Here is a 24,966-nt window from a genome sequence, read left to right as displayed (position 1 = left end):
TCGAATCCCGGTCGGGGCAAGTTACCTGGTTGAGGTTTTTTCCGGGGTTTTCCCTCAACCCAATACGAGCAAATGCTGGGTAACCTTCGGTGCTGGACCCTGGACTCATTTCACCGGCATTATCACCTTCATTTCATTCAGACGCTAAATAACATAGATGTTGATACAGCGTCGTAAAATAACCCAAAAAAATAAAATGAGCAAATGCTGGGTAACTATTGGTGCTGGATCCCGGACTCACTTTACTGGCATTATCATTTCATCTCATTCAGACGATAAATAACCTAAGATGTTGATAAAGCGTTGTAAAATAACCTACAAAAAAAAACTTTCGGTGCTGGACCCTGGACTTATTTCGCTGGCATTATCACCTTCATATCATTCAGATGCTATATAACCACAGTTGATGAAGCGTCGTAAAATAACCAATTAAAAAACCGGGTTACGACAGTGTTGTCAATTTAGCGACTTTTAACTTTTTGCGACTTTTCTTTTTAGCTTTTCCATTGCTTAAATATGGATTTAGCGACTTTTTCAGCAACTCCTAATGACAAAAGTAAAACTTTTTCTATTGATAATACGGAATCTAGCGTCTTTTGAACTATTGTTCGGCGACATTCCGTACACTACTGTTGGCAACACTGTTCGTAACTGTTTTCTCAAAGTAAGAAAATTCGAAAGTGACAAATGTTTGCTCGTAGGCTACAGCTATTTTACACCACTCCACGTAAGATGTATAGCAATTATATAGGCTACATGTGTATAATACATAATAGGCCTCTAAGTTATATTTTGACTTGTTAGTTTTGATAACGGTAAACATGTTTAGTTCGGCAATGTCGTCGATGTGTGGTTCTTAAGAAATCTGATTAAACATATTATCAATTTCTTTCAGAGCACACTGCAAATTTATTCATAAACTGAATATTAAACCTGAGTCCAGAGAATTCAAACAATTTAAATACGAGTCCATTGATAAACTTCCTAGATTTATTATAATATTGGTAAACATACGAGCACATAGAAATATTATGATTATATTATTATCATTGCCCATAGCGACTGCTAGCACGATAAGTGATAACTAGGGCTAGGATTTTGGTGAAATTGCACCTTTTTTTTCTGTTAAGTAGAAACATAGCTGCTTTAGTATTTATATGTTATGTGATAAACTGAGTATTTTAAGACATATTTGTTAGGGCATTTTTTTTTTTGCATTTTTTGCCTGTTCCAACTCATAAGAGCATTTTTTGTTTTATTCGGTCATTTTTTAGGCATTTTCATTAATTTTGGCCATAAATCCCCATTAAAATAATGTTTATTTCGTTCGATATTTTCTCTACATATTTTGCCCATTAATACCCATTATTTTGTATAGTATTTTAATCGTTTTTCTACACAAATATTACCATTTAACGTAGTACACCCCATGTAATGGATCAGTCCAACCACCCCTTCAATATAGACCTCTCCATACCTGTTATTTCCGGATAAGAGTGGCCTTGTGGTGCATTACATGGAGACTACATCAGGTAAAATAATTAAAGTGTACTACTTAGAAAAAAAATTGTGTAAAATTAAATACGGTAAACTTAAATGTTAGTACTATAATTTAATTTATAGTAATTTAATTACTAGGGAAACGTATTATTTGAATTTGTATTAAATTTTATATTACCTTGTTACCATGTTTCAGCCTGCTACTGGCCATCTTCAGAACTGGTTGTTGCTGGTCTTGGCACCTTTTGTTTTGTTTTCTGTGGCGCCAAGACCAGCAACAACCAGTTCTGAAGATGGCCAATAGCAGGCTGAAACATGTTAACAAGGTAATGTAAAATTTAACACAAGAAAGACAAATAATACGTTTTCCGAAGTGATATAGTGTTAAAAGTTGTGTAATCAAGATGGTTAATTACTAGCATAAATATTAAGTAGTGCAAAACCTCTTTTCCTACTAAGCCAATTATGTAAGATCAATTTTTAGGACATTTTTAAAAAGATTTTCAGGTCATAAATGCATTGTTTTAGAACATTTTTTCATTATTTATAGGTCATCAAAATCCTAGCCCTAGTGATAACTTACCAAAATTCTTCAAATACATGTAGTTTTCATGAAGGGAGCATTGTGGGGACAAAGATTTTGATACTAATTACCTAAAAACGTTTTAAATTAAAAACATATAAACTTATCTAGATGGAACATCCCCTCTTCCTTGCTCTCGACTACATAGTCTACTCTACATAATGAAGAGAAGAGAAGAGAAGAGAAGAGAAGAGAAGAGAAGAGAAGAGAAGAGAAGAGAAGAGAAGAGAAGAGAAGAGAAGAGAAGAGAAGAGAAGAGAAGAGAAGAGAAGAGAAGAGAAGAGAAGAGAAGAGAAGAGGAGAGAAGAGAAGAGAAGAGAAGAGAAGAGAAGAGAAGAGAAGAGAAGAGAAGAGAAGAGAAGAGAAGAGAAGAGAACAATAGACAGCAAAACAGAATAACTAGACGAAAATCTGTACCACACCCGTTCAACCTTCCCGGGAATTGATTTCCAATCAGATGAGTGAGGATGCTGTTCAGACGTACATACTCAGTCAATTCATACAACAGACACACTTGCATGTCGAAATTAATAACGATTCAAGTGGATATCTCATGTACAGTATGTCAAAAACGTGACAGTCCTTCCAATGACCCAGTAACCAGTAAACTGCTGCCATATGGTGGGTAATGTTACTCATACTGAAATCACTTTACAACCGGAGTGGAAGCTAACTTTTATTGACCCTTATCAACTGGCCCGATGGAAAAAGAAAGCACCTCATGTCTGCAAGCCTCGAGGCTTGGACGTTATATGACCTACAAGAGTGGTTTGTGGAACTCAACACCTTATTTGCTTAAAAGTTCAATTTATATTCTTCGATGTAAAACACAATTCTAATTCTTGAAAATAACATATCTACTTACATTTTTCTTGCAGGAAGGAAATATTGACGTAAAAGAATCAAGATTTTAATGAACATACATGATAGAAAGAAAGAGAAAAAGGATAAGAAAACGGATATAAAGGATGTAGTAAATTAAGCGTAAAAGAGGATAAAATAAAAGCAAACTGAGTGCTTCCTAAAATACTGGACAGATTTGTTGTATTCTATAGGTATCAGAAACATTTTTTTCTTGCGAAAATGACTCATACGGAATTAGACGTTTTACTTGGAAATTAATGGTAATTAGCTCGCAGCTTTTGGAACTCGAACTTAGACCCAAAGATTTTTTTAATTAGTATTGCTCAAATTTTATTTAGTTTAAAGTAAGCGTTTCCAGAAACACTAAGGGTGCTATTCATAGACATTTCGCAGCACGCGCTACGAGCGTACTAAGCTAGCCCCGGCTATCCACTGGTTACTAGTACAGAATTCAAATCATATCCTATCGCTAACACTGGTTTATGAATACGAAAAACGCTGATCATCCACCGGAAGCCCGCGCTAAAAATGTCTATGAATACGGCCCCTAGATCTTAATATAAATTAATATAAACATAAAAGATGAACATAAATATAAAAATAAATGTTTCAGTAGGCCTATTTATAAAATAAAAAATAACTAATGCGATAAATGTGCCTGTTTTTCAGAAAGTAGGCTATCTTCTCACATCTGGACTCGGTAGTGATATTATTCAAGTTGGAGATTTCTGGTTTTTGTTTTGATAACAATCATATAAAATAAACTTATTTTGTACAAATACAAGGTTACAAATATTATCAAAAACTTATGAGAGTCTTTTGATATTCTAGCATTGTTTAAAATCCAAATCTAAATCTGGTATACGTTCTGCGAAAAAAATCTAGTTTCAACATTCAATTTTTTTTATTTTAGTAGGTTATTTTACGACGCTTTATCAACAGCTTAGGTTATTTAGCGTCTGAATGAGATGAAGGTGATAATGCCGGTGAAATGAGTCCGGGGTCCAACACCGAAAGTTACCCAGCATTTGCTCATATTGGGTTGAGGGAAAACCCCGGAAAAAACCTCAATCAGGTAACTTGCCCCGACCGGGAATCGAACCCGGGCCACCTGGTTTTGCGGCTAGACGCGCTAACCGTTACTCCACAGGCGTGGACTCAACATTCAATCAGTACGTACATACGAGTATTTCAATGAGTTTTTTCGTCACACTTTTTTATTTTATTTTTTTTTATTTCAGGCAGGTGATCACAACTGTCTTAGAACAGATTCAGTATCCATCTGTAAATGTCGTAATTATTTTGAATTTCTTCCGGAAATACTGAAAAAGCTATGGTTTCAAATTTTCGGGACCTAATTGCGGTTCACAATTTAAAAAAAAACTCAGTAAGGCCTGTTTTTCGTAGGCTATAATACGTACTTAGCTAAATTTTCAGTATAAATCGAACAAGATGCTTCAAATATCTGTTACCGAACTGATTTATAAAGAAACTAATTTCTAGTCTACATCACTTGACAAAAAGAAATTTGATTCAGTCCACTGTTTATCCAGTTGTTCCTAAAGTCTTTTTCTTTAGTAAAAATAATTTCTCCATGTGCATCATTTTGAAATTAATAGACGTAAGTACCGGTTATGAACAAACCAACCATTAGTTCAGAGGGAATCGTTGTAAACAGATGAACACAAACAAACATCATGTCAAATTAAATTTCTGCTTGAGTGGCACAAAAAGAAATAACGGAAAAAATAAAAGTGACAGAAATAAAGGTGCATTATAGGGGCTAATCTCCTGATTGGTTGAATGGTATAAATGCTACTATCGATATGTATTGTTGTTATAATCGACACAAAATATGTTGCCAACTTCTAAATTAACAGTCAGTTTTATATTGTTGACTTGTAGCCTACTTCAAAATGGAAATAGCAGTAATAGTAAAATATATTCTCCCTGGACCAAAAATATAATACGAAGTGACTAAATCACATCAGTAGTAACAAACTGTTTAAACTTTTTTTATTTTATTTTTTCATTTGGTAGCATTTAATGCTTATCGAATGTCGAATGCTACAAACGCTAATCGAACCATTACCTCCGCTGACCTTTTTTTGCGTATAATATGTGAAGGGTGGCCCCTATAATGCATCTGCTCCGAAATAAAAAAAAAAAAGATGGAGAAGTAAATATGTGTTTATGCAAAAATCTCGAAATCGACTTTTATGCAATATCACAAAAGGCACTTTCTCGGTACCAATCCTACAATGAGTCACAATAAAACTGTCACAGGGACATCCAGTCATGGAAGGGCTTGTTTTCTCTTCAGAATCTAAATAAATCTTTCAAACTGTTGATACGAAATGAAAGGAAAACTAGTCGCAATATAGATCTTTTATCTCAAAGCTGCTGAGCAGTTTTATAGTGACGTGAGTCATGTGTAGGTACACTCACTATTGTTAACGAGATTATTTCGTTCTGCAACTGACATTCAGAAATAGATTTATTGCTGGCCTTTCAGTTTGCATGTTAGCTTCTGATCCACTGTTCACGTTACGTAACGTGAAGTGAGTTACACTAAAATAATCAATACTTGGATGACTGAGATTTCCACAAGCTATTATAATTCTCTAGTAAGTAAATCCAGGTCATTAAATGACACATTTTCTCATTTTATAAATTGCGCAAACAATAAAATAACGATTATTATAATTATCCAACATACATAATATCTTAGTTTTCTATCATAAAATGCCGATGCAGGGGTTTATTATCAATTATATCCTAAATCCCAGAGATATTATAATACACGAAAACGAAAAATATTGCCACTCGGAACATCTCACACGCTTCCATATCTGGCCATAATAAACAAATACATTTGCTGTTATGGAAACCTACACAGTCTACTGGGTGTTCAGTTCAAAATGTGCCATGGCTCGCTGTATGCCGTCATGTGGCTAGCTGATGAGCCTAGAGAATTCAATCTTCCTACACTTCCGCAGAGGTGTACAGCCTAAGAGGCAAAGAAGTTGCCTAGCAAGTACGGCGTTCATTCTGAAGAGTATGTACCGATACGTACGGTAACGCCTGTAGTGGCAGGAATGTGAACTGTTTGGAAATACGTACTGTCGGGATATGGGAAGAGGGTTAAGACGATTACTTACGTATTTGTTGACATTAACTTCGACGGTCAACATGGAAACGGAGCATTTAATTTGTGTTATGGAATGTTGCCGTACGCAACCGATGATAACAAATACCCTGCGTACGACTTGCCGGCGCAAAACACAGTTCGAAAGAGGTTATGGTAGCACACAGACCGTACAGACCGCCATCTGTTGCTACGACGTTCAAGTTATACCGTACACGTTCTCAAGTTCAGATTGAAGAACGCCTTAAATAATAGGCAACTTCTCTAACATATAAGCTGAAACTCGCTTCAAATCGGTGACCCAACAACAGTGACGTCATGACACACTTTGAAATGAACACCCAGTAGTATATACAGTCACGAAGCTTGAGTTGTTGAGAGTACTAGGAACAATAGACTGTACCGGTACTATTTCGCATTGTCTGTAATGAGGCGATAGTAGCGATCCTAGTGGTTAGCAACTATCTATGGATGCATATTCCATACGAGAATCTCCTCTCTGACTACAACTTTGCAATCTGCTCGCATCGTTCAGTGACTTGAAATTAGTGGTTTTAAAATTAAATTTACACGAAAATCGCCTACGCTATTGGTATACGTCAGAGAGATAAATGTTTCCTTATTAGTTTTTTATCGATATGGGCAAAAATCACTATCCTACTCGCAATAATTGCCGAATAAGAGGGCGTTGAACACTTGAGATTTTTTTAAATAGAAAACTATGAACTTTCTATCAATATAGTATTACACTTTTTTGTTACAGGGCAACATGAGCTATTCGCTCTGAAAATCTGAAGGGTTATTTCAAATAATTGATTAAATGGCGATCTTACTCGTGTTAATTGTGTAAGCATGTGCGGCTTACAGCTGTTTCGGTTTCAATTATTTATATTCAAGTGTTAAAAGTAGTGTGAGAAAGATTCAACATGGGTTATTTCACTTCCACTTTGTATACTGTACAGATACACAACTCTTGTTCACATACCAAAATTACGTGTTTTGTAAGACAAACCCCTTCGCCAATATCTCAATAAGAGTTGATATTCTATAATTAAACAACAAACTGAAGAAATTTTATTGCAGTGTCTCTAGACAGACAGACAGACAGACAGACAGACAGACAGACAGACAGACAGACAGACAGACAGACAGACAGATAGATAGATAGATAGATAGATAGATAGATAGATAGATAGATAGATAGATAGATAGATAGATAGATATAGATAGATAGGTAGACAGATAGATAGGTAGACAGATATATAGACAGACAGACAGACAGACAGACAGACAGACAGACAGACAGACAGACAGACAGATAGATAGATAGATAGATAGATAGATAGATAGATAGATAGATAGATAGATAGATAGATAGATAGATAGATAGATATAGATAGATATAGATAGATAGGTAGACAGATAGATAGGTAGACAGATAGATAGACAGACAGACAGACAGACAGACAGATATAGATAGATAGATAGATAGATAGATAGATAGATAGATAGATAGATAGATAGATAGATAGATAGATAGATAGATAGATAGATAGATAGATAGATAGATAGATAGATAGATAGATAGATAGATAGATAGATAGATAGATAGATAGATAGATAGATAGATAGATAGCTACTTTATTGCTTGGACATAAGTACCTTATGCATAGCAACGTCAATATAAATAAAATCATACAAAATTATTAGCCAAGTTAAAATATTCGTTAATGCTATACAAACTGTGTTCATACAATTTTCGTTTAATTAACAAAACCTTCAATGGTAATCTACTTCTTAAAACTTGTTGAAAATAAAATTACTACTTCAATAATTTTATGTGATTTTACTGAATTCTTCTTTCATCTAAGAAAACGATTTTTGCCAATAATTTGTGTACTCTCCCTAAAAATCGGACCGAACCCTTCCATTCGATGGTGTCCGTCCTCTGTGCTACGGAGTAATAAAAAGTAACAGTTGTATCAAAACGGTGGCAAACGAAGCAAGCATGATGTTATGCATACTGTGGGCAACTAACTTGTAAGCATTCAACGCAACCGCGCGCAGATTGCGTGGATCTTAGTAATATTCTAGTAATCGACTTAATTACAGTGGAGCTACACAGCAAATTAATTGGTACACAGAGTGTGCTGCATACAGGCTACAGAGTAATATTTTCATACACAAATAGTTAATGAAATTCACTAGTACCTGAAAATCAAGTGTAGTAATAGTACATTATACAACGAGCCTATAATGGTAGTAATTAAGACGCGAGTATGTTTATGAAACTCGCGTCTTAATTACCATTATAGGCAAGTTTCATACGACTTTTCATGCTCGACCATATTTCTAATTTGAAATTATTCATAAGTATTCGTGTTATTCTTATCTGACTGGGGAGCGGAACTGACCTTGTGCAATATTTCGTAAATTGTGAGATGTGCGCAGACGCGAAAGTATTGATTATTTCCGAGGAACAAATGTCATTGACCTTGATATAATCTAGAGAGTAAAATAAATATTAATCTTGATATAACCTTGAAATTGATTCAGACATTGGAAAACGAGATGACAAATTGAATTTATTTGAATATTATTTACAATTAACGCTAATTATTATAGTAACAGAACATAACCTTCTGCGACAGTATTGGATTTCCAGCCTCCGTGACGTTTCGCTAGTTGTCTTTCGATTGCATATCCGAGAATAATCGATACTTACGCTTTCACATTGCTACAATGGTGTTTTCTGATTGAACTTTAATGAATAGGTGTACTTTAATGAGGTCCATTAAAGGGCTGCTACCAGGAGTATAATTACTACATTTCGGCATGGTCGAGCATAAAACAATTTTTCATTGTACAATTTATTTCAAAAGCGGAAACGACGGAACTAGTATGTAGTTTCGAAATGTTGGAGATATTAACTTCCAGCACACGGTGAAATACCCAAAGTCTACTTCTAAACACAGTCATGGTTAAAACCCAAAAATCTCATACCATATTATATCCAAAATCATAGGGCCTATTCCTACTGACGAAATTAAAATATCAGCATTTTTGGCATAATACAACATGGCTTTCTTTGCGGTTAACCATATTTAACTGCATGGTTGAAAGAAATATTTTAGTACAGAACTGTTAAGTTATTTAAATAAACAAGTACCTACTTCATTGTGTTAATGTTAAACGATGTTAGTATTTTACTTTGACTAGTTTCGATGTGATATACATTATCTTCTGAATTCTAGTGAGGTCCTACGGCGCTGTCTTCAGATTTCTTGTTATTGTCATGGTGGGATGTGTTCATGATTGGTAATGTTGTATCGAAAATAGTGCCTGTTCCGAAATTTAGTTGTATATTGAGGATGTGTTGTGCGTGTTTTTCTGTGTGTCTATAAATTTCGTATTGTTCCAATGTGTTGAGTTCCAAGCTTTTGGATTTGCGTATCAGTTTCTATATTGCTATAGTTGCGGTTGGAGTTTATAATGTGTTCTGTGTAGATTGAATAGTTCTGTGATTTAGTTATTGCTGTGGCTGTAATATATTCCTTGAACCGTGTTTGAAAAGATCTTCCTGTTTGTCTGACATACACCTATATTTTCTTCGAGAGAATCTTCTAATTTATTTTTATAATCTTTTTACAAGCTTTTGTACTAATGTCAAAAAATGGATCATTCTTTTATAAGCAGCTCCTAGCAACCAGTATGACAATTGAAGGGTCACTATCATAATATTGTGGCTGTGCAAATGAAATATTTAATTATATTTTTCTTTACTAAAATAACTACTATTTTAAAAAGGGTGGTTAATAGAAGTATTAGCTATGCACTGGTTACGGAAAGCCATTTTATGTCAAAAGTAAAGCCAAACATTTACTTAAATCGCACATTTTATAAATTAAATCAGGGGCGCATTTTGCGGACTACCGGGGCTACCGGCGGTAGCCCAAGGAAATTACAAAAGAAAAAGTTTATAATATAACATAATGTAATACATTTGTATCATTAGTTTTACCATAGTAATTAAAATTAAAGTAATTGTTAGATTTACATGCGCTCTCTGCTCTCGAAAAGAAACAAGTTGTCAAGGCGGCATCGCTGGAGAAACCGCTTGCTACGTGAGGTAGCCTGTGACCGTTTCGCTCACGCTGTCCTTCGCACAACTGTCAGTCCCCCCCACTCCCTTCTGTTTCCATCGTGCACTGTAGGCGAGCGAGTTGCCGCTCTCGTGATCGGTTTCTTCGCAGGCGCGAAGCAGCAATACGCTTAGTACGCTAGCAATTGAATGTGATTGTGTTCTTGCAGTGCATTATTTTAAATCTGTGATTTGTTCGAGTGTCTAAGAGTTATATTAATTGTGAATTATTAAGTTTTTAATTTCCCAATTAAGTGATATTATGAAAAATATGGCAGAACAAGTTTCTGGAGAGGTTTGTGTTGAAAATGACTGTGTAATAGAAGGTTTATTAAAAGTGCCTTTTAACCGTCGTACATAACAACGAGAAAGTTGAAATTGTGAAAAAGGAAAGACCAACTCCTGAGTTAAATTTGTCCATGGACGTAAAAGAAAAACAGCGTGAGTACACACGCCATTTCACTTCAACATCATATGGTAAGTGGAATTGGTTGTGTGGTAGTTCTAAACTGTCTAAACTATTTTGCTGGCCATGTTTGTTATTTAGCCGCGAAACTAATGTGTGATCAAAAGAGGGGTTTTCTAATATGAACTCCCTTCGAACGGCAGTCCTAGAATACGACAAATCAAAAGCTCATATTTGTAGTAGCATGAACTTTGCAAACTTTGGGAAGACAAGAATTGATTTACAGCTAGATAAGCAAAAAGCTCTACACATCAACCAACACAATGCTCTTGTGAAAAAAAAATCGGGAGATTTTACTGCGTCTTATTAACGCAGTCTGCTTTCTAGGAAAACAAGAATTGGCTTTTCAGGGTCATAACGAGAGTGTGGAATCAGACAATATAGGAAATTATATTTAATATTTGAGTTCCTTAAGTGAATTTGACCATTTACTGGCCAATCATCTTGAGAGTTCAACATTATTTCGTGGTAATTCTCCCGCAATTCAGAATGACTTAATATTTGCTATAAGTGGGGTTATGATAAAGAACGGTTTATAGGATTCACAAATGTCAGTTCGGACAAAACTGCTGCTACTTTGTTTCAGCATGTGGAAGGTGTTATAGCAGAATATAATGTCGGCAATAAGTTAATTGCACAGACATACGATGGTGCTTCAGTTATGGCGGGAAATATTAATGGCTTAAAAACAAAAGTTCAAGAAAAGTATCCTCAAGCACTATTTGTCCATTGTTACAGCCATGTTCTCAATTTAGTTTTGCAACAAACTACTTCATCCATTCCAGAATGCCGCATTTTTTTCAAAACACTGTCGGGTTTAGCTGCATTTTTCTCATCATCTCCTAAAAGATCAGAAAACTCAAGAAATTTATGAACAAGAAACTCCCAAAAGCAGCACCAACTAGATTGAATTTTACATCTTGGCTTGTAAATACAGTAAACGAATACAGAGAAAAGCGGACTGCTTTCTTTAAAAATATCATTTGTAATGACTCTGAAGAAAACTGGGATGATGCTGTAATTGTGCAGGCTCAAGGATATTTGAATTTTTTCGCACAGTTTCAGCATATATTTCTTCTTGAAGTCTATGCTAGAGTGTTCGCACATACAGATGTGCTCTACAATATTCTTCAGACAAAAAGTCAAGACATAGCATACTACTTGCAAGAGGTATCAAAGTTAAAAAAAAAAAAAATACTATATCCGAGTTCAGACGTAGTGGGTTTCCGTCCATATGGAGTAATATGGAAAATGAAAATTCTTCAGCCAATACAATGGAACCACCATTAAAGCGAAGAAAAGGAGATGATGAATTGAAATACAGGCAGCTGTACTACAGCATACTAGATCGTATGCACATGGAAATTACTGACAGATTTTCTGATTATGGAAAGCTTCAGTTTACACATCTTCTAGAATCTCAAAAATTTTCTGCTTATAGAGAAAACTTCCCGAATGAGGCACTAAACAAATTATTTCAGTCCTATAACAGTCACTTTGATCAAGTACGTTAGAAAAATGAATTAAGTGTAATATATTCAGCAGAAGTCTTTGATTTTTCGAACAAACCTATCCATGAAATATTATCTGCCATATATATGAAAACCAGTTGAACCAAGTTATTCCTGAAGTCCTTAAATTGGCAACATTAATTGTGACAATACCAGCTACGTCAGCATCGGTAGAAAGAACATTTTCTGCGTTGAAGAGAATAAAATCCTACTGTAGATCAACTCATACACAAGAACGTTTATCCGGCTTGGCACTAATATCGATTGAAAAGTCATTTCTACAGAAACTTTGCAAGTGGCCCAACTGTAATTTCAATGACGAAGTCATCAACGTATTTTCGTCCCAATCAAGATGTCTGAAATTCACATAAATATGTAAGGAATTTTATTATAGGGATTTTAAAATATATTTTGTGTAATAACAGGGTCAGTGGTAGCCCAAACCCTTTAACCAGTATACGCCACTGAATTAAATCAGTTTCAGACTGTGCAATCCACAAAACAAAGATATCTCCTTATTGGATGCATGTATAAGTCTATTTAATTTTCGCATGTCTTACGAATAATAATTACAATTTAAGATAATAAACTATAAGTGGTAATATCATTGACAACATGATAGAATTACTAAAATGCTGCGAAACATGTAAAACCTACAATGAGCAAGTGCGTGTCACTTTGTAACAACGATTTGTTTCCATTCGTAATATTTGCAATGATTTTCTTAATCCTTACAATAGGTGCAATAATTCACAATTGAAAAATCTGCCAAAATCATGATGTGTAGAAGTAATAACATAAACAATTTGACACTTTCAACTAGTCATATTGCTGACAATAACAAATTGTATTTAAAAAAATGTACTCTAATAATGAACATACAAGTTTCTGAACCAATATGAAAACATAATATAAATCGCATTTCAAAATTGTACGATTGATTAAAAATAAAAAAAATGTTCCCATGCCGGGAATCGAACCCGGGCCTCCTGGGTGAAAGCCAGGTATCCTAGCCACTAGACCACATGGGATCATGCATTACAACTTTTATTCCTAGACTTATCAATACCTGTAATAACAGAAGTACTCCATTCTTGTTATCAATGTAATAATTGCTTTGATATCACTTAAAATGTGAAATTAGATACGATCATTTTAAAATACATACTCAGTTCTGATGAAAAATGTTTCATCGTTCCTACGTATCTTGCTATTTTGAACGTACATTCGAATCAATAACACTGTTATGGCGTGTTATGTATTAACTTTTTGAGCATTACAAAAATTTAGTCTATAAACGGTAATATATTCCGACATTATTTATTAAATAATATATATATTATGTCTGTTTAATTATGTACAAAGGAAATATCCTTAGTTTAGTGTATAAAAGTTTGAATGAAAATTTCTTAATTACTGTACTTTCTATCCTTCGCTCCCAAGTCCTCGGTAGTATAGTGGTCAGTATCCCCGCCTGTCACGCGGGAGACCGGGGTTCGATTCCCCGCCGGGGAGACTTTTTTTTTTCTTCTTATCGTTAGCTAAAATTAAAGCGAATGTTTAATATTAATATTGTAGCATTCATTGTTTTCTGTCCAAGGGCAGGTATTTCACTGCATGTCCAGAATTCTCCAGCCTTTCCTATTTTCTAATTAGGAGCATTTAATTTGTGAGTAATGTTTATGGGACTTCTTACGATCTGTATTAGATTACAGACTACATCAACGCTGAATAACCTCTGTAGTTGAAACAATCGTTAAATAAAAAATGGAGGGCGGGACTCCATGAAAATACAATGAATTACTTACTACTCATTTGACTTCGTGTTAGCATTACAACGCAACACATTTTACTGAGAGCGAACGAATATTCTAGCACTAGGTCATGGATAAATATATATTATATATTTATCCATGACTAGGTCTAGGCGGAATTTATACTACGAACAAAGGGACATTGGCAAGGGCATTAAGTTTATTCTGCTGTATTCGTGAATTCCATGACGTGACCATGACTGAACTTGACGAAATTTGAACTCTTGATGGCGATTTTTATATAATGTTACAGTTGTATACGTCTTAGCCGTTTCCTACATTGGAATTGTAAGTATCAATTTATAAATTAGCACTTACAATTTTATTGAAAAAATATAACAAAACAAAACCATCTTAAATGTTGTTTAGAGGAAAACTATACATTCCTTGTGTCTTCAATATTGTTTCACTATTCCCTCCATGTCCGGTATGGTCTAGTGGTTAGGATACCTGGCTCTCACCCAGGAGGCTCGGGTTCGATTCCCGGTACCGGAATATTTTTTGCATTAATTACTAAATACGTTAAATGTTCACGTTGCTATATTTATTAAAAATTATGTATATAAGAAACGTAATTTCTACTTATGTTTGTATCATTAATACCTTTCTTAGCAATCAGTTTTTCCAAATTGACTACATACATGAATGAAAGAATGTATTTTTATTATTACTACTGAACTGATTACACAAAAATATTAATAATTAAAAATACTTCTCAATAACAATAAAATTTACATCCAATGACCTACAAAATGTATATAACAGATGGCACTACTCTTAACATTTCATCGTGCTGCCACCTGATAGGCATATTCGAGAACGACTTATTTACACAGTCACTGCAATAAAAAAAATAATCGAGTTTGTTGATAGCAACCGCGAACTTCGAACAACTATTTTATTATAATTTCTCGCATGATTAATTAATTTTTACAGTGCTCAGTTAATTTATTGTAATTAGTTCTTAGTATTTTTTATTCTGTGGTTTATTAGTTATACAGAAATATTTTTTTAACTTCAGACTTCTTAAATAAATGGTTGTAATATTTTTCGGAAATGTCAACCGATGACCAGACACCATACCGACGGGTCAGTTCAAAAGGGAAACAAGTAAAATTTTTAAGATTTTATAAAATCTACATACTTAGACTTCAACAAATAAAATTTGATAACACAATCTCAAGGGAAAAAATGGAACTCTCTGCATCATAATCCACAGTTAATTCCCGATTTACCACGAAAATCGTCTGTAGCTGCATTTAGATTGGCAACAGGCCATGATTGTTTGGCCAAACACCTGCACAGAATTGGAATATATCACTCCCCTAACTGCCCATTGTGCAACTCAAACCAAGAAATGGATTCGGAACACCTCAAAATCTGTGCTTCAGTGGCTGACCATGATAATATCTTTGAAAAATATTGGAGTGCAAGAGGTCAAATGACTTTATTGTCAAACGCCTGGCATTAGAAAACAACAACATAAAATTGCATTTTAAAGTTTAAATTGCTGTGAAAAATCCGAGTAACACACTCTAATTTGAACGTATAGTGTGGTACCTTAAAACATAATTAAAAGAATTTGGAGTAATTTCTATGGTTCTTGAATTTTTCACAGCAACATGAAAGTTTAAATGCAATTTTCTAAAAACTTTAAATTTTGAGTTGTTTCCCTTTTAAACTGGCCCAATGATACTTTCACAGGAAGTATATAGAAAAGGATTGGCCTTTTCTACCTCCAGTTAATGTGTTAAATGAAATAGACCAAAATAGATTACTGGTTTTCCACAAGAACCTTCTTAAGGAAAATGGAATAGATCGTCAAGTACGGTAAGTGAAGCATTTCTAGATAGGTCAGTAGCAGTATATGAATTAACGCATCAACAGAGAGGTAAAAGAAAGTCCACAAAACAATCATCATAGGGTTTCTAAATACCAAATAAAACTAGTAAAACAGTCCATTACCTATCTCAACCTATTTAAGTAAATAATCAGTTTGAAGTTTTGAAATCTGTACAGCAAATGGAAATCAGACATGTGAACAACGCAGATCTCGCCACAACTCCAAAAGTGAAAAAAAACCTCCAGCCGTTATTGTCCAGTACAATAAAGATTTTGAACAATAATTACACTGGCCAACAAAAAAAAAAATTTTTGAATGTTTCTTGCACTTCATGAGTCAATTCCTACTAATTTTGGGTTGAGAAAAACGAATATGACGATGAAAAATTTTTCTTAGCTCTAGTTTCTGTGATACACAATAGGTGGAAGTATTTCAGTTTAACAGATTAAGAGAAAACGATACATTTTAATCACATATGCCAACAACATTGAAAGTGCATTTAATTTTTTTTTAATGGCAGTTACATTCTAAGAGTTCTAAATTTATGGAAGAATGTAAGTGAGTTCTGGAACATCCCTACGCAAAGACAGCAGTAATCCGCAAGCATTGTTTCATTCCAGCGGCCCTGATATCTTTGTTCCCTAACAGAAATATCGTGATGGAACCTTCCTCCGTGTTCATCACTGAAAGCTCCACAACTAGGAGGGAAAAAGTCTAGGTGGGAGTGGAGAAAATGGATTTTAAGGGACATTTTGCATCCGAGTTGATGGTATTTTTGCAGGAGCACTGTCACCAACTGAGTGTAGTTATCATCTCTTTTGTTGCCTAAAAATTCATGAATAACTCCCTTGAAGGCTTCCCAAACTTCCTTTCCTTTCCCCGGCAAAACTTGGTCAAATGCAGGATCCTTTACAAGTTCTCGAATTTGTGGCCTGACAAAAATACCTTCCTTGACTTTGGCATCACTTAATTTCGGAAATTTCTCTCTTACGTACTTAAAGGCCTGTCCTCTTGGTTCATACCTGTGACAAAATGTTTTATCAAACCCAGCTTAATATGCAGGGATGGAAGAAGAACATCTTTTGGGTCCACGAGAGGCTCGGCAACAACATTTTTCTTGCTAGGGTTATGATTTCTTGCAGGCCAGTCTGCCTGAATATAATGTGATTTCCTATCCCTGCTGTCCCACATACATAAAAAGCAGCAATATTTTGTGTACCCCAGTTGCATTCCTAAGAGTACAGCAATGAGTTTTAGATCACCACAGATTTTCCATTTGTGTACATGATATTCGATTGAGTCGAAGAGGGCTGTCATATTTGCATAAATCTCCTTCATGTGAACTCCATGACCAACAGGAATAGAAGGAAGACGATTGCCATTGTGAAGTAATACAGCTTTCAAACTAAGCTTGGAGGAGTCCATGAATAGCCTCCATTCAATTGGATCATGGTTCAAATTCAAACATTTCATCAAGCCATTAATGTCGCAGCAAACAAGATTGTTTTTCTTCTAAAAAAAAAAAAAAAAAAAAGGGAAGCAGACCCTGTGACGTTGTCTGTACTGTGAGACCCTGACATCACGTTGGAGAAGATTCCATTGCTGTAGTCTAGACCCTAGAATTTCTGCCTTCTCCTTTGACAGGTCAAGGTCTCTAATGAGATCATTCAATTCCGCTTGACTCAGTCTGTGCTGTTTATCATATTTTTTCCTCAAAATCAGGGTCCTGGGATATGGAAGGCTTGTTGGGTTCTTCTTCTTGTTCCACACTGTCTTAATTTTCTACTTCGAACACACAATTTTCGTGGCGTTTTTACAAATTTTACGCTTTAAAAACACTTCCAAACCAGAAATTCTGCATTAATTACAGCAGAAACAATATGAAATTCACAGTGACAGCAACAATACCTATGTTTGTAACTTACAAACAGCTGAAGAACATTTGTTTTTTGTTATTTGACAGGTGTGCCAACTCCCAAAACAAAATTTCCCCCAAACTGAAAATGTTGACTCTAAAAAATGAAATGTCACTTTATCTACAAAGCAAGAGCTAATATGTCATTTTTATGGTGATTTTTGAATTCAGCAGGTGGAAATACATAAGAATTAGCTATTTTTGAGCAAGAAACATTTTCACTGTTAACCAGTATATTAAGTCGGCTAAAGATAGAACACCCAGTTTCCACTGTAGAATACTTACCTCATGAACAATTGAAAATAAAATCTATCACTAATGAAGAAAGAAATAACACTATGGTATGAAAATTTGTCAAGATCACAACATATGTTATTATAATTATGGGGAGAAGAAACAGCTAATATTAAGTTTGCGATGAAAGGATTACTGCCTTTCTTTAATCAAGAAAATATAGTCAATGCATTAGCAGATAAGCAAATAACTTTGCTTAATATAAGACAATTGAAACGCACTTTTATGATAATGCAACTCAAGTAAAAGAAATGATTTTGCTTCCAATATGGGTATTTACAATTAACAGAAAAATTGAAATCATTAACAGGTATTCACAATACCAAAATAACAACAGAACCACAGAAAGGCAATTTTTCTCTCTTACAGTGTTTTCGAAGCTTAGGATATAAAGCTCAGTATGTATCCTTACATCGAAATGTGTTAAATGTGGACAAAACACAACACAAAAGATGGTGATGAACTTCCTGAAACTCTTGCAACCTGGGCAAACTGCGTTTGGGAACACAGCAAATTATCGGAACTGTCCCCGAATTAAGCAATATAAAAAACAACAAGAGTCTCGAGCCATGCCACAGAATTTACCACAGTTAATAAAAATGTCATCATTCCTAAAATTACGATCAACCACTTCAACAATTCCTGGCTTCCAACGTGTTCAGTCTAATACAGCAGTAACACCTCAGAATAATGAATTCGAGGATACTAAAAGCTTTATACATTTTTCCTAGACAGATAAATTCAAACAAGTTATATTCAAGGCCTTAATTACAGATAAAAAAACCCCCACCAAATATGATATCAAAAGCATTTACGTTATGTTCAGGAATAGTTAATATTAACGTTAGAATCTTTAAATAAAATGAATATTAATTCATTCAATATTATCATCTTCAATGCTAATGGTATATCTACGACATACGTGATGTTTACAAATCTGTTACAACGTTATGGTATTTCTTCGGGATATGTATGGTAAGACTTTCCTGTATTAAATTTCAACGTACCTCGTTTACATGTTTCGACCTACTTATGGGTCATCTTCAGAACTGGTCGTTGTTGGTCTTCTGTTTCCTGTGAGGGTGTGTTCCTGTGGTATAGTGTAGAGTCAAAGAGTGTGTGTGTTTTGAAGTTGAGTTGTGTGTTGAGAATTTCGTTGGAGTGTGTTTTTGTGTGTCTGTATATTTCATATTGTTCTAGTGTGTTTAGTTTCTGGCTTTTTGGTTGGATGTGTAGTATTTCCATGTCTGTGTTGATGTCTCTGTGGGTGTGGTTAGCATTTGTGATGTGTTCTGCATATGTGGAGGTCTTTTGTAATTTTGTTATGGCTGTGATGTGTTCTTTGTAACGTGTTTGAAACGATCTGTCTGTCTGTCCTATGTAGAAGTTGTTGCAGGTGTTACATTTGAGTTTGTATACGCCTGTGTGGTTGTATTTGTTTGTGTGTTGAGATGTTTTTGTAGAGTGTTATTTGTTCTGTATGCGATGTTGTAATTTAATTTGTTGAATGAGGTTGTAATTTTGTGTGTGTTTTTGTTTTCGTATGTTAGTGTGATGTATTTTTTGTGTTCTTGTGTTTGTGTTGTGTTCTTATGTTTTTTGCGATTATGTTTTGTCTTACATATTATGTTGTCTATTATGTTGGGGTTGTATCCGTTTTCTTGTGCTATGTATTTGATTGTGTTTAGTTCTTCGTTGTAATCCTGTTGGTTCATTGGTATGTTGAGTAGTCTGTGTACCATTGTTCGGAATGCAGCTTATTTGTGTTGTGTGGGGTGATTGGATGTGTTGTGTATGTGTGTTGTTGTTGTTGGTTTTCTGTATACTTTGAATGTGTGTTTGTTGTCTACTTTTGTTATTGTGATGTGTTATGGTATTGTTATAGGCCTAGTTGGCGAAACTCGTGTGGCTGAAAAAATTCAACTGGCATATTCCAGGGTACTGAATTTATAATACACAAGCTCCTACGCCAGGATCTGGTGGTACGGCAATTAAAATCAAATGCAACATACCTCAACAGAGTTTACACTCCACAATTAAAACATCAAGCCACTACTATTATCATAATAATAAACAAAATAGAATATCTTACCCCTGCCATATATCAATTTGCAAGTAAGAAACTAATTGTCGAAGATGTAGACAAACTAGAATGTTGAAATCTTCTTTTCTAATAGGTGGGGATTGGAATGCTAAACATCATCATTAGAGATCTTGACTAATAACTCCAAATGGAAAAGCCTTACATAACAAGCTGAATATTAGGATATGAAATAACTGGTCCAGACTTACCTACGCATTTCCATAGTAACGCTCAATATTTACCAGATATACTTGACTTTATAATCTATTCATCTAAATTGCCTATTTCAAAACTAGAATCGAAAGTGTTGTACATGAAAAGAAAGATGCTCTGCTAAATGTTTTGAGATAATCAAAGAATCAGAAACAACCAATACAACAATAAACGAAGCATCTCCTTTGGTACGCACTCTTGAAGATCCTGAGTTCAACTTCTGGCTCGACTTTTTCCACTTAATTAAGCAACATACTGACATTTTTGACAATTAACTGGTGTCTAAAATTCGACATCATATCTGTAGCTCCATGACAGCAATTAATGCAGTGAGAGAAAATATTGGTATGAATATACAGAATGCTGAAAGAGGGAATAGTGACAAGTGCTGTCATGTCCATGGCAACCATAGCAGAATTGCAGAAGAAAAAGAAAGAAATATGTGGTGTAATTTTCACACATAATAAAAACTCTGTTTCAAATTACAACATTTCTGCAAATTTTATGTAGGCCTTTAATACGAAACAGAGAAATTGCTCTTTCGACATGAATCGAGAAATTTCTCTTTTATGCTGGTCCTGATGACTAAATACTGCAATAGTATCCCTGTTCACCAGACCTGACACCCTGTAATTTTTTTTTCTGGGGTTTTTCAAAGGTCGAGCATACTTACCACCATTATTACAAACCAGGCATGATCTACGAGTGCATATCTCAGGAACCATAGCAACAATCGATCATACTATGCTGTAACGTGTCTGGAACAAACCTGACTACAGGTTGGATGTGTGCCGAGTTACAGCTGGCGCCATCATTTTTGGTGTGTGTCCTAGAGCAGGGCTTGCCAAACTTTTCATAGCGAGGGCCACAATAACCATCCGAGAAAGAATCGCGGGCCAAGTTACATAAGTTTAAATTAAGTCTAATAAACAAAGCTCATAAACAACATTGGTATTCAAACTTGTGTTTTATTGACCTAAAATCTTCACTTTCAAACTGTTTTCTTTTTTCATTCAACTGGCAAGTTATGTTTTTGGCAATATCTTCCACTCTGCGAGCAACTGTATGTACTGAAAGGCTAATGTTATTAAATAATTCTACTTTCTCAGGACAAATCTCCTTTGTCGCCATTATCATGCACGATTTAATAAATTCACCATCACTAACAGCTTTTGCCCTTTTAGCCAGTTCATGCGAAAGTAGCCACTGTTGCTGCTTCATTGTCTGATCTCTGTTTGTTGAAAATATTCTGTTAAGATGATAGTCCACACTTCATTGGTTCAAATTTATCATCCAGTAACTTCCCTGTAAATTGTGAAAATTTTGAAAAATGTTTGATTTCATAATGCCTGCGAATATTACAGTGGCGGCTCGTGCCTTTCTTGAATGGGTGTTCACAAAAAATATGAGTAATGAACACATTGATATATCCTCGTATAGCTGAATCACACGTCAGAGATAAACGAGTTCTAATATTCATGCACCAAATCTACGCATATGAAACCAAAATTACAACCATTAAACAAAAGTAGAATAAAATTAATTCATAGGACTCATCTTCACTGCTGTTGTAGATGGTGTTGAAGATCTGGATTTATTTGTAGAGAAGCTCCATGCGCCTAGTTTTGAGAGATGCAAACTTACCAATAACTTATTATTGAAGTCTCTAATCATGTTAACAAGTTTTTTTTTTCCACTGCCAACATAGCCAATGTACTTAATCGGTCTTCTGCCATGGTGTTACGGAGGAATGTTTTAATCCTATTTTAATTCCACACACTCACAATTTCACACACGTGCGTTTCCAAACTTGAAATGTTACTGTTTCAACTCTCAATATGCACCAATGCAGCTTGTATTTTCCTTACTTTGCTGAACAAAAGACAACAAAATCAGCCCCCGCGCATAATGGTATTTTGAAAAAAAAAGTAAAGAGAGAAAACGTGAAAAGAGGGAGAAAGGAATAGGATGCCAGACCCAAGAGAAATGGAGCATCTCTCTTTCTCTGTCACTAGCACGTTAAGACTTGTGCGAGCCAGAGCTATTGTAACCATTGTAACAAACCAGAAAATATTCTCGCCTCAGGCTATTTCACCCTACTAGAGAAAAATTGTGCGAAAATATTCTACGTTCCTTGCAGTCCAATGGAGATTTAAAGACACACGACGCACGAACAGGACATTCTCTCGAGACGAAAAATGTAGGAACAACATTGCTTATTGGAAAGTAATAGATGTACCGGTAATAATATTAATACAGTAATACGTATGATTATTGTTGGTTTTTAAGGTGTTCACGTGCTCCTGTGCTCATATAGAGGAACCGCAGCTGGAATATTACATTCTTTAAAGACAGCAACTGATTCGTTAAAAATCAGGCATAATTACTTTATTTCCAGTTTGAATCATAAAATAGTTCCAACTCCATTGTTGTTTAAACACAGAACATTCACTGTCCATTTTCTCTTCTTTTCTTTCCCTGCCATAATTGAAGTTAAGTTACGCCGTAAGAACTATTAGCAAATGCTTGTGGGTTACTCAAAAAGGTAATACTATACCTAACTGGATAATATTTACCACTTCACATTTCCACTGCTCTATTATGTGTGAGCATGTACCGAAAGAAGTCACTGTTGTCAGCTTACTGCACTGCAATCTCTGGTTGCTCTGTTGCCACATTTCGCGCTTGGACTGGACAACCCACGGTCGTCTGGCGGCTGAAAGCTTGCAACCAGCAGCCTATATTGTAGCAACATCATTGTGACCACAGTATATGAGCAATTTGTTTAAGAATCTGGGCCTCTGATTTGATTTCATCGATCGAAATTCGTGAATAAATTAATCTTCTTTTTCTTCTTTTATTGACTTTTAATTTTTTTCAAGTTAGTAAATGGGCCGAACAAAAGTTGTTGTTGTTTTCTAATGCCAGGTGTTTGACAATAAAGTCATTTGACCTTTTGCACTCCAATATTTTTCAAAGATATTATCATGACCAGCCACTGAAGCACAGACTTTGAGAAAAATGGCAAGTTGTAGCCGATTTAAGTGAACACCATATTTTAACGTTTTGGTGGCTACTTCATTCACACACAACCCTGAGAATGTCTGGAGGACCACACCTGCTGTTGGTCGATGGGTCCATTGGACCTAGCTGGGAGATCTTGTTGATCACCAGCTTTCCCTCCTTAAGCCACTGGAGGACGATTTTAGTGCCATAGCAGGTCAGCACTAGGAACAGAAAAGTAGAAAGAGGAGGAAGGAAAGGGAAATGAACCCGAACAAAAGTAGATCACGGGCCTGATCCGGCCTGCGGGCCGTAGTTTGGCAAGCCCTGTCCTAGAGTATAGTGCCCAGTTTGTGAGTATGTTGCTAGTGTAGCTGAGATTGGCACCACTTCCTATACACGCCACATCAGCCATTTGTCAAACACAGTTGTCAGACTGACTGTGGCAAAGGTAAAACACTCTACTTACTAACAGTGATGCGGACTGTACCAGGTAGTTTCACGTGATGTACTAAAACAAAACTCTGAGGGCTGCTCTTTCCATTTGCACCAGTTTTGTGCATTTGAATTCCATTAAATGTCGGTAGCATTATGTTTATTGAGATGGGCAGGGCATGTAGCATGTATGGGCGAATCCACAAATGCATATACAGTAGAACTCCGATTATCCGCCACCCTATTAACCGATTGTTGGATTATCCGTCTGTCATTCTCTCCTTTTTTTGGTTGCAGAAAAAATACGTATCTCTTTTATAGAGAGTGATATTACAAGCTTTTGCCCTTACACATTATGATCTACTGTTCGAGTGACCTGTTTAATTTCTCTGCAAAACGTCTTCCAGAAGTGCCAAAAGGATACATGTTGTGCTAAGTATCGAAGAGAAGTGCATATAATTGAGTGGTTTTGGAAAAGAGGAACTGTGATTCATTTCACATCGGAATACGAGATTGGAGTTACAATTGTTGCGAGATTTAATACAAAAACAAGGATGAAGTGTATAAATTACTTAAATCTATAACATGAGACCTATACTTTTCATATCTTTCCATAGAAATCCATCATAGATAGTTTCCTTGAGCCTTAGAAACCCGTCATTCATTCATAGTGTTCTGTCACTGCAAATCCAGCATTCTCCAGTCTTTCCTATTTTCTGCCTTCCTCTTACTCTCCGCATGTGATCCATATATCTTAATGCAGTCTATTATTTGATATCTTCTTCTGCCTCGAAATCTTCTCCCGTTCACCATTCCTTCCAGTACATCTTTTAGTAGGCAGTTTCTTCTCAGTCAGTGACTCAGCCAATTCCTTTTTGTCTTCCTGAGCAGTTTCAGCATTATTCTTTCTTCACCCACTCTTTCCAACAGAACTATTATACTGATCCACTACCTAATGTGTTAAAACACATGACCACGGAGAAAATTACGAAACTGCATTATGCAACACTTAATTTATGAAAGTCTTCTATGGTACTGATTATCCGATTTTTTCGATTAACCGTTCAGTCGATCCCCTTCATTACCACGGATAATAGAGGTTCTACTGTAGTATGTTAGTTGGAAGGCCGGAGGGAAAAAGATCTTTGGAGAG

The 24,966-nt window shown here is 35.3% G+C and overlaps 3 non-coding genes across 3 annotated transcripts; 2 read left to right on the top strand and 1 right to left on the bottom strand.

Moving 5' to 3' along the window:
* Positions 1 to 13,172: 13,172 nt before the first annotated feature.
* TRNAE-UUC (transfer RNA glutamic acid (anticodon UUC)) lies at positions 13,173 to 13,244 on the bottom strand. Its single transcript has one exon. It is a non-coding gene; the product is annotated as a tRNA-Glu (tRNA).
* A 412-nt stretch (positions 13,245 to 13,656) lies between these two features.
* Positions 13,657 to 13,728, top strand: TRNAD-GUC (transfer RNA aspartic acid (anticodon GUC)). The gene has a single exon. It is a non-coding gene; the product is annotated as a tRNA-Asp (tRNA).
* A 722-nt stretch (positions 13,729 to 14,450) lies between these two features.
* TRNAE-CUC (transfer RNA glutamic acid (anticodon CUC)) lies at positions 14,451 to 14,522 on the top strand. Its single transcript has one exon. It is a non-coding gene; the product is annotated as a tRNA-Glu (tRNA).
* The last annotated feature ends 10,444 nt before the right edge of the window (positions 14,523 to 24,966 follow it).

This window comes from Periplaneta americana, chromosome 11 (genome assembly GCF_040183065.1).
Source record: "Periplaneta americana isolate PAMFEO1 chromosome 11, P.americana_PAMFEO1_priV1, whole genome shotgun sequence".
In the NCBI taxonomy this organism is placed as follows: Eukaryota; Metazoa; Arthropoda; class Insecta; order Blattodea; family Blattidae; genus Periplaneta; species Periplaneta americana.
This window is presented reverse-complemented; position numbering and strand designations above follow the sequence as displayed.